Source organism: Glycine max, chromosome 13 (assembly GCF_000004515.6).
Source record: "Glycine max cultivar Williams 82 chromosome 13, Glycine_max_v4.0, whole genome shotgun sequence".
Classification (NCBI taxonomy): Eukaryota; Viridiplantae; Streptophyta; class Magnoliopsida; order Fabales; family Fabaceae; genus Glycine; species Glycine max.
The window spans coordinates 37,166,736-37,177,470 of record NC_038249.2 but is presented as its reverse complement, the minus strand read 5'-3'; the positions used below and the strand labels follow the sequence as shown (position 1 = coordinate 37,177,470).

Here is a 10,735-nt window from a genome sequence, read left to right as displayed (position 1 = left end):
TCATGCATAGCCTTAAACCCCATTCCCACATGAATCTCCAGGTGAGCACTGCTTGTTGCACTTGCCACAGTGTCGTGCATTGGACAACACATTGGTACAAACCCCATTACAGCATCTTTCTCCTTGCTTGCACTTGTTGCCACACACCCTGCAGTTGTTCTTGTCACTAAGAACATTGCGACAATGGTTCTTGCAGCAGAAAAGAAGGTCTCTTCCCTTGTTCGTGCTAACCCCATTGTATATGTTATTAGTCTCGTGATCACACTGTCTTCCTTTCTTTATTATGGTCTCTTGGTCCTAGATGAGGTATTGGAGTGTCTAGAACATACTCTTCTTCCTCCTCTTCATTAATGTCATGATCTTGATCTATATCAGTTGAAGAAACAACAAAGTGGGAGTTATGCAGAGCTAAAGAGACGAGTAGAATGAGAATTGTGAGATTTAGGATTGTCTTGGCCATAGTGATGAATATGAACTTGAGGCTGTTTGTTGCTACTTACTTGCTATAACTAGAGCTTGTGATGATTAAGGGAATGTGTGTGTGTACAATTTAAAGTGCAGTTCCTCGTGAAATACTCCATGATCTTAGGGGACGAAAACTTGTTGCTTGCAATTGCAATGTTGAATGAGAGAAAGATTCATCTAAATTCTTGGTTTGAGCATGATTGATGTGCAAGCATGATCCTGCTATTTAATTAATGTAAATAATGAAACAAGTTAACCTGTTTTGCTGATGTTTTAAGAATCCTTCGAAGTTCATAATTAATTGAAGTTAAGGACAAAAAAGTGAAGATGCAAAATTAAGTCCTTTAAGTAATTGATACTATCTTTTCCTTTGTACTGAAATCTGGGGGCTAGCCAAATATTATACTTCAGACCACCTAATAAATATAATCAAGATAGAAAGAAACATTGTATGCATAATTTGGGTTTGTCAAATAAATATTCAAGCTTCTTAGGAACTAATTTTACGGAGCTTCTTAATGTGTTGGAACATGAATTGCGTATTCTTTTATTGCTACATAGCGGATGAACCAAAGTAAAAAGAATTACATTTGATTTTATGACTCTGTTAAGGTTTGTACACAGGGTGTTACCATGACATTACAATTACCATATATGATGTGTTATGGTGATGGAGTGTAAATCAATTTTACACTATTTGAATTACCATAATATTAGTGTATCTATTAAATTTTAGTGATGATTAATCTTTGTTTAACCATCTTTAGTGAGATTTTCTTTTTCTTATTTTTTCAATTCATAAAACTCAACTCAATATATTGCTTAAGAGGATCAAGTTCAATACTAATCAAAATGACTTATTTGATTAGTGCATAATCTTTATTTTCACAACAAAAAACTAATTTATCTTCTTGAAATAAATATACAAGATTTTCAAAATTTTACTTTCACTTTTTTATTCATTTCAGAGTAAATATTAACAATTTTGTAACCAAAGTACAATATTCTCCTTATTTATCTTCCAATTGAAATTTTTGAACCTATCTTTCCTCCAACTTGATTTTTTTCCCCAACAGCTTTTGAGTTTTAAGTAAGAAAATATTTTGTTGATTTTTTTGTAAGTTTAATTTTCATAATAATTGGTGTAAAGAGTTTTACACTAATTAATCATAAAATTATTTTAAAGTATGATCTTAGGATAATTATTATAAAAATTAATGAATTTAATATAGTATAATATTTATGATTGAATGATAATATAATATTTTTTACACTATCAATACATTCTAATTGAATTTTTTTATAAGTATTTACTTCAATTCAAAATCAAATTTTGCATAAAGAATTTTTACAATGTGATCTAAGCATAACTTGTTTCTATATTTTAATTACCAAATTCTTTAATACCGTATAAAGGAGCACGAGATAAGTGGGATGTTTTTTATTTTTAATTTGGGAATCATATTTTTCAAGAATCGCGTTTCTTGGAAATTACAATTTTTAGAAATATTATAAACGTGTTTACTATGTTGAAAATATTATTTGAAATGTTATGATGAGTATGGCTGAAGCTTTTTTCACTTTTATGAAAAATTTAGATTTGCATCCCTTATGGGAATATTTTATTGAGAAACATAGCTAAAAAAGTTCTTATAAATATTTTTTTAACTTAGTGGGTGTATTTAATTAGAATTTCAAAATATTTTAAAAGATTTTTTTATATAAAAAATAATCTTGAGATATTCAATCAAGATTTTTAAATAATAGAAATAAGTCTTGTATTAGAACTTTTTAAAAAATTTAATAAAATTTGTTGGTTTTTAATTAAGATTTTTTACCACTTTAAAAAAATCTTATATTGAAAAGTATATAAATTTCGAATGATTCTTTCTTAAGATGAATTTTAATAGATTTCATGAGTTTTTTTTAATGAAAAATACACATTAAATTCACTTAAACCCTTGAATTTATGAATCTTTATTAATAATTTTGAATATTTTTTAAAAATTCACAAACTCCTTTAAAATCTTAAAAATTCATAATATTCTTCCAAATCTTATGAATTCATATATTATAAATCTATTAAAATCTAAATTATAAAATTCTAATAATAAAATTCTTTTAAAAAAATCTTTAAAATTATTACATTTTTTACAAAATCTTTTAAAATTCATAAGATATTTTTATGTTAAAATAATTTTTTTAAATCTTAATTCAACACACCCATTCAAATAAAAATATCTAACCTTCGTGAGAAAAGAATCATCTATCAAAGACTTCTTTTTTGAAAGAATGGTGTTAAAGAAACCTAACAGGATGCTATTAATTAATTAAAATTCAAAGAAACATGAAGAAAAATGTTATTAAGCAAGGGCATTACTAGACTAGACCTATCATGGTTGACCATGACATCTAACGTAGGTACACGTGTAGAGGATCCTCTTTCCCGGCGGTAAGTGCGTCAGTCACCACTAATGAGTCTGTCTGTCTTGGTGGCTACTGCTGCTTACACAATTGTTGACCAACAACTTCACACTTGAATTTTCTGCTTAAGCGAATCAGGGTCGTTGAATCGGTGGCCTATTACAACAAATGGGCTTGACCTTGACTTTTACTTTCATCTTCTTGGTTGTTTCATTGCCCTTATTAACTGTGTTATGTGTGTTCACTGTTGAGTGTCGACTCTTCAAAGCTATGGACTTCAAGAATATGGAATTTTTTAAAGCAAATTGCTCCTATGATATATGTCACTAATAAAATTGGTTATCTCAATTAATTTAATTATTATCGCTTAAATTCACAAATGATTTAACACCTTGATCAATGAGCAGGATGTTGAACCTAAGACTTTATGTATTTATTTTAAATTTCCACCATTAGGTCAATCCTAATGGTTCTAGAGGATACATGTAATTTAGACAAAAAAATAATTCATCACTATGACGTTATTATTACAAAATACTTTATTGGTTCCTTTTTATCTATCTTTTTAAGATTTTTGTAGAAATCAACAAATACAAAAAAAAAATCTTGATTTTAATAAAATAGATGTTGGATTTCCTATTTTACCTCCTTTTATTTTCACTCCACAATAAATGGATGTATAAATTAATTAAATACTAGGAGAAAAGTAAGCATATACTTGATTAAAAAAAGAGTAATTGAACTTTACAAAAGATAAATAAATAAATAAATAAAACTCCAAAAATCAACAATTAAAAAAGAACAAAGGTAGTACAAAAGATAATGAAGGTTAACTAGTCTTGCATCACACAAACTTAGTTATCCACCTAAACTTAGCTAAGACTACATGTTAATAATTTTCATTTTCACATGAAAATGTTACTCTCATATAATACGTCAATTATATATACATGCAAGCATACATATATGTGTATATATAGAGAAAGAAAGAAATAGAGAGGGAGAAAATTCTTGAACCAAACAAGTTGAACTATACCTAGGTTTTACGAGTTTGTTTTCAACTAAAGTTCAACTCATTTTTTAAGTTTAACAAATCAATTATTGAATTGAGTCTCAAACTAATTTTAAGTTAGTTCAATTGTTAGTCTTAATGGTCACAATAATAATGATAGTGATGGTGACAATAATAGTGATGTGGTGGTGGGTGGGAGATAAAAAATAAAATTGTTATCAAATCATCAATAAATTTTGGTATTTTTGTTTTTAAGTATTTTTATACTTGGGACAAAAAGTTCCTCCAATTGAGTAAAAAAAATTAAGCTTTGGTCCTATCCTTTCCCGTTTGATTTGTGATATCCATAATCCTCTTGTAAATCAAACTCTAAACAAATAATTAAAAGAATTTAACTTATTTGGTTGAATAATGTGTATGATTTATTATAAATTTCTTGGTACTTTAATTCCATTCTTATAGAAAAAAAAGTGAAACAAATAAATTTGTGTTGGTGAGTATATATTATTTAACAAATCCAATGAGTTTTTCATCTATTCCATTAGATGATGCATGTTAATATAGTCGACTAGACACTCAACCTTTTATTTTGTTATATGTTATAATGTTATTTAATTTCGATGTTAGTACCACAAGTGAAACCTAATGATAAAATAAAAATGGAAAATAAAATCTGTTGAAGAGAAATTTCTATAAACGCATTGTTGATTTTATTTCTTGTCAAGAAATTCATTTGATTAAAACACTAATTTACGACTATTAATTGTCTTGTACCGGCCAGTTATATATTAATTATTTTTTAATTAAAAATTTTCTTTATTAATTCTTTGAAAAAATTAAAATTCTTGGTCTGGTAATGTTTGTGTAGAGAGTTGCGCGTATGGTTCACTTGGTGTCTCTATGTTGCCCTAAGGTAATTGCATTGCAACAATACCTTCCTCATCCAAGTGGTTCGAGTGTTGTGTAATGGGTAGGAGTTTTTTGTAAAAGAAAAAAGAAAAAATACTTACAAAAATATTCTATAATATAACATATTTGTATGATGTGATATTTTTGTATTAGGCAATGTCATTCTAGTTGACAGTTTTTCATTTTTAAATCTTTCCATTCATTTTACATGCTGAGGTGGTGGAGGGAGGGGGGGACTGGCTGCGATCATGACCCCTAATTTATTTTTTAAAGTGTGTATATATTATCATAAAAATAATTTTAGGCCCCCTTATATTATCAATAATACTCTTCTTAATGTTATTTTTACACCTCAGGTTTATCATTATTTTTTGAATCATTACTCCCTTCCTTAACCTTTTTCTCTCAAAACAAAACAATACCAAAAATGACTTTTTAGAATGACATATATCTATTATGGAAATGTATTTATTTTTGGAATAGATACACATTATTATAGAAAGTCATTTCCAAGTTGTCATAAAACATACTTTAGAAGGTCGTACTTAATGAGTCGTTGCAATCATTGACGTGCACACTTATTTGAACATTTTGGACCTGGAGTTGAGAGATTGGAAATGCATATTCAAAATTGTTGATGGACAAAACAATGTGAGAAGACATCGTGAAAAGCTTTGCCCGCAATTAAGGTATGTTTTCTTATTAGTTTATCTTACTTATACTATGTAAGAAAACAAAGTTTGATTTACACTGTATAATAGGTTAAGCTAATGATGAATATATCTTAAAGTACAGTGCCACATGAAGGAAAACAAACAATATTATATATAATATTGATGGGAAATTCAGTATTATATAATGAATATGGGATGAAAATAAGTTTCAAAATTAGAATTTAAAGAACAATAAAAATAAAATGAAAACAAGATTTCAGATGGAGTCAAAGTTAAGGTTTAATGAGAAATAAATATATGATAAAAATAAGATTTTAAAAGACTAACAAACATGGAAATGTAAGATAAGGGTTCAAAAGGGTAAATCTAGTAGAAAAAATATACAAAGGGGATATGAGATGTATTTAGAAAAATGGGGAATGCTAATAGCAAATGCCTCCTCAAAATAATAGCTGAAGTTTGGTAAAATAGCTTACAGATTGGGCCGACACTAATTGCCGAAGTGTGCTGTTCTTTTAAAACACGTGTCTTTGGACAGTTAAAGGACAATACTTAGCTGCACATTAACAAAAGTTTCTAATATTTTCATTTGTGTTCTCTTAATCTCTTCCATATTACTATAAACACTAGACCTTTCATTCTGTTAACAATTTTACTAAAGTTTCTTTGCAATTTAAGCACACAAGTGAGCTTCAACTTTTAATCTTCTTTCTAACAAATGTTTTTGAGTTCGATCATTATGGGCATATATTTCAAGTTACTAACTAGTTTTCCATTAATCCAGAGTGCATTTATTGATGGTGCATCAGTTCTATATTAATAAACAACAACAGAAGGGCTTGGAAATTTTAATGGCACGAGACCAAGAAAGAGAGTGCCTATATAACAGGATATAGCAAAAATCTCTGACCATATATTGGAGTGCAAAATGGTGGTCCTTTTGTTTGGAAATGTTCATGAATTCATGCATATGTAAACGTGGTGCTTAAACAAATTTTTAGCCTAACTACCAAGTGATAGCACATTATTGTCACTTTGGGAAAGGAGATCTTAACATAGTTACAAACTTCACTTTACACATACAAAAGCTCCCACCTTTTTGTACCGTTAGATTTATTTTTGGATATTTGTAGTGTCACATTGAAACTTTTTTGCATAAATCTACTTGCAATGAAATGGGTCAATTGACTGTTTCCTTTCGCCTCTTTTATAGTTGTTCTCCACATGACATTTCCTTTTCCAAAATACTATAACCCGTACTTTTTCATGTCCTACTTTTAGATGTCTTATATCACATACATTGCATTAAATATAAGATAATCATATTGTTTGAGTTCTCATCCATCACCTAACAGTAAAGTTTAACTGAAACCGGCCATCAAAGCATTTATCTCATTATTTTTTACTCTTTTACTGTCTAAATAATAGCTACATGCTTATGTGTTCTTTTGGATTTCTATTCAGAATTTTCTTCATGTTATATTAAGCTAAAGTTTCAATTTGTTCTGTTTTATTTATTTGTGGTTATTTGATAGATATCATGTATGGCTAAGAAAAACTATGCTGTTATATTCATTGACTAAAACTTTTTCCTAGCCACTACAACAGTTGTTACTATCAGGCATGGATATTAGATTCTGTTCATTCATTTGATGTTATTAATTGGCCTACTCTCCAATTCTAACTCTAACCTTATTTTGACTATACCTTTTGCTTTTTGTGCCAGCCAATATCAACTTATTGTGTTGCTCTTGGGTTAGATTTGTTTTCTCTGAACGATGGAACAGGAGCTTCTTTCTCATACTATTAAATTTTGTAAAAAGAATAACAAATATAATGGAATCCATTTTCTTAACAAAACAAAGATAGTTCTATAAGTAACAGTAATAATAACATGTAAATGTTAAACTTTTTAAGAAAATCAAGGTAAACAATGAGTAAAGGAACGAGTTAAAGTTGCTCTATAAATCAAAATACAGAACATTATTCTTTAAATGACATGTCCTTTAGGAGCAAGTAAAAAGATGGGAAACAACAGCATTATCTTTTATGCTTACATTCAAATTAAATCTGAATTCTTATCCTTCTTTAGGAAGCACATGGCATCTGTGAAATGTGTATTGATTATCATTTGAAACAAGAGTGGGTTTTCAAACTTACGGTTTGGTACCACTTTACATCTAAACCACTCAGTCATATTCATTGCATAAGGCATGTTAGGAAAGGTTACTATACATTGGGACCATTTTTTGACAGTGACAAGTCCTAGGTGGTTCTGCTTAACTTTGCGGATTTTGTTGATGCTTCTGAATTAATGACACATTTATCTCTAACCAATTGGATAATTACATGATACCTATTCGTTCCAAGAAAGCCTCTCTTGACCTACATTTTGTGGCACCCCAAATGCTATAGAGACCTTCTTAATTTAGTGTTAATTCATGCATAATTAATCAATGTAGTTTAAGGAAAATCCTCTCTCTAGTTGGAAGCTTTTATATAAAAATTAAAATACATTAAGAGTATGTTTGCAAAGGAGTTAAATCCAGCACAATCAGTATTTACGGGGAAAGCTTCTCCCATGTTGTTTTGATGTTTTTGCCTTGAAAAGTGTAATTTCTACGTTGAACACAGATAAAGAGACTTATTTACATTCACGCATCATGGGTCTAATTATGCACTTTAGGGTTGAATTGCATATTATTTGAATGATAGAAGATAATTCGATTGAGGAGAAGAAAAAAAAGAGTAAAAAAAACACATGATTTTTTCTTTTGTTGACTATTCTAGAAATGAATGAGCATTTTGAATATTGTCATAGATGTTACTCATGTGATGATGATAACATTAATGTATGACTTAGAAACGAAAAAATAGCCAAGGGAAGGGGGAAGGACAGCTATAATGTAAGCACGCCCTGAACACTATTCATGAATCTTTGAAATGGCAATACCAAAGTCCAAAGTGGTCCCCTACCATGACTTTCACCATGTCCCCACTACAAGTGACCTACCCCAACAAGATAGTATTATTACTATCCAATCATATTCAATAACAATCCCTTCCTTACTGTTGACTGCAATTAATCCTGCCGTTACCCGTTGTATCACGCGCCCTTTAGGTTACCTTATCTTATCCACTAGTTTATTTTAGTCTCTAATAATGTTATGGTATTTTTACCCCTTAATACTATATTGTAACTTACCCCATTGTTTGGAAGTGCATGGAAATTTTAGAAAACTGCTAAAATGGATTGAGATACGCGGTTAAAGATTTAGTATAAACTCTTGCTTTCTTTATGAGCGTAAGTTAGAATATTTGTGACGTTAAATTTGATATATATTTCATCTGATATTTTTGTCCAATAAAATCTTATCCTTAATTAAAAACAAAAGAAGTAATTTAAATAATAAAAAAAAGGGGTATGGGATTTTAATGGTGGAAATTTTCACTAGAAAAAATTCAAACAAAAATTTCAGTTGAAAGAATCCATTTCCTTTAATACCATTTTTCCTACTTGTTGGACAACTTTCTTGAAAAATCTCTTGGCACTTAGGGGTTATAGCGTGTTTGGGATCCGGTCCATTATATGCATTCCTCCCAATAAAACCACATCAAGTGGTGCAACTGCTGCAGAAGCAACGTATTTTTGTTGCTTGTGGCAAACATGGAGAGAGAGAGAGTTTGTGTGTGTATAAGCGTGTTGTTGATTTGTATCCAAAGACAATTTAGTTGAATATAATTATTACAATTTAGTAAAATTGTTTGCGGTTCAAGTCGGTACATAATTTTGTAAGTGATTTGTTGTTGATGGTTCAATGTATCAATGACGTCCTATACGGTAATATTTGAGATTTCTCTTCCTTCTATCCATTTCTTCTAAAAAAGTGAAAAAAAAAACAAATAGAAACTATAATATCGGGTACTTATTTACTATTCCTTTGACATGAGGTCAAGACAAGGTAATTAAATGCCACATATAGAAAGGAGGAATTGTTTCATTGTCCTCAAATATATCATTAGACCAATTCAATATGGCTTGGTAGGTAAAGTTAAACACAAAATGGTTTCATTAGTAATTTCAATATTGCAAGGCATTGACTGGTCTGGTCTAAACGAATTGTTTGAGAATAAAATAATAATAATAACAATAATGAGAAGACAAATATTTTAATTTACATTTTTAGTTGATTCTTAGTCATAGTAATCACTTCTTGTCTAACCAGTTGGGTCTATGTGCACACTGGACACACATATGAATTTAATACCGAGGGAGAAACTTTATTTCTGTTGTCCAAGTATGGGAAGTTTTGTTCATGACATGGTCTTTTTGAGCTGTATTTAGTGATTGCAACTTCCTTGCATGACCTGAATACGGATAAAAAACAATCAAGAAAGAGAAAAGAAATAGATGCCATTGTTCTGATAGTAACTGCTTCCCACCAAAATTGATCGGGTCAAACTGGTATATGGTTTTTGTAAAGGGGGAAATAGAAATTGAATTCTTTTACTGTGCTAATAAGTACTTTCTTATACTATACACATGCACACACCCCTTTATTCATTCCCATGGGGGTTGACTGTTTTAATTTCACTAGTTGTCATTTCTTAAATAGTTATTATTACTTGGTATCATTAACCACTTCTTTCTTCTTCTTTTTTTTTTTTTTAATTTCCACGTATGGGTGAGGTAGCTAGAACTCACTTATTAAATTGGGAGAAATGCTATTTCAATAGCATTTAGTCATTTACTTTACATTTATACTTTGCATTTGAGGGGAAGATAAAAATGTTAGGTTATATATATACTTTTTATTGTCAAGGTTTAAATATGCCTTAGCTTTTTACTAAATTAGTGGATTTTATTTTGGATCACTAATAATTTTTTTTCTTTGTGTTGAATCTCTATTAAAATAATTTTTTATTTTGGTTCTTATTATTTTGTTTTAGTGATTTTAATGTATCTATATTTTTGTTTTTATCTCTAAAATAGGCAGATCATTTGTTATTAATCTTTATCTAATACTTTTCAAAGGGACTAATACAAAATGCATAAAGTATAATAAGGATTAAAAGGAAATATCTATTCAATAATTTATTTTAATAAATCTCACCATATAACTTATATAACAACATATTTCACTATAATGGTTAAGTAATTATATAAGAATAGAAAAATCTAAATAAGCTTCATGAAAAATCTATCATGTCAGATATAAGAAAACTAAGTGTATGTTTGAAAATCAGATGA

General features: G+C 29.1%; 1 pseudogene; it reads right to left on the bottom strand.

Annotated features, from left to right (window-relative positions):
• On the bottom strand, positions 1 to 460 carry LOC100819344 (protein GRIM REAPER-like; annotated as a pseudogene).
• Positions 461 to 10,735: the final 10,275 nt, after the last annotated feature.